Consider the following 1,114-nt stretch of genomic DNA (forward strand, 5'->3'; position numbering starts at 1 on the left):
CACACACACACACACACACACACACATTAAAACAAAGATCAATATTAAACACACATTTCTCTCACTGAAATGAAAAATGTGTCATCATTAGCACCTCCACATCTGTAATTTACTCATCATGTTTTCTGTACATGCAGACCAGGACACCATTAGACTGATATGACATGCATTTCCGTGTGAGTAATGCTTCCATATTACCGCTCCACTTCAGATTCCAAGGCAGTGCTCCAATTAGATTGTAGAAATTGGGTTGAAAATGGCTGTCCCTCCTCAAGTGATCCGTGGAATGGGCTTTGGTCTGTTTCATCAGATTTTACAGGTAATTTCATGTGGTGAAATGAGAGATGTAGATATGTTTGTGGTTTCATGCATGAACCAAGATTTATGACTGCTGTCTAGGGCCCTCCTAGGTCTCTTAACACATCAGCTCCCATCCATCATGTGATAAATCCCTTGAATTAGTGCCTCCCTTTAAATCACTCGGCAGCTATTAGGTGCATAAGAGGATCCTGAGCATCCTCTCCTGTAGCCTACATTGCATCACGGTTATACACTTTAACACTCGCTGCTGCCTAAATCAGTTTGCACATGAGACTGCCTTGCTCCATTTATGCCAAAACAAGATGCTGAAGAATAGATGTTCACACTACTGTATATTCCCTTCCAGTACAGTCAGTTCAAGAAATGGAGATCAAGAAATTCTCATGTACAATATGTAAACAAGTAATTTAAAATTAAGGCCAAGTAATTATTTTCATTTTGGAAAAAATGCTTCTTGGCCTTCTCATATACAGTTAGTTTATGAGATTGTGTACATACAGTATTTATGAATCGACCAACAGGAGCTGGTTAGCTTAGCATAGTACAAAGACTGGAAACAGTAAAAAACAGCTAACCCGGTTCTGTTCAAAGGTTTATAAAATGCACCTGCCAGCAACTTTCACATCTCATTGATTGACGTGTTGTATCTTATTTGTTTAAAGTGCTCATATTCTGCTTATTTTCAGGTTCATAATTGTATTTAGAGGTTGTACCAGCATAGGTTTACATGGTTTAATTAAAAAATCACCACATTTTTGTTGTACTGCACATTGGTGCAGCTCCTCTTTTCACC

This window comes from Etheostoma spectabile, chromosome 3 (genome assembly GCF_008692095.1).
Source record: "Etheostoma spectabile isolate EspeVRDwgs_2016 chromosome 3, UIUC_Espe_1.0, whole genome shotgun sequence".
NCBI classification, from domain to species: domain Eukaryota; kingdom Metazoa; phylum Chordata; class Actinopteri; order Perciformes; family Percidae; genus Etheostoma; species Etheostoma spectabile.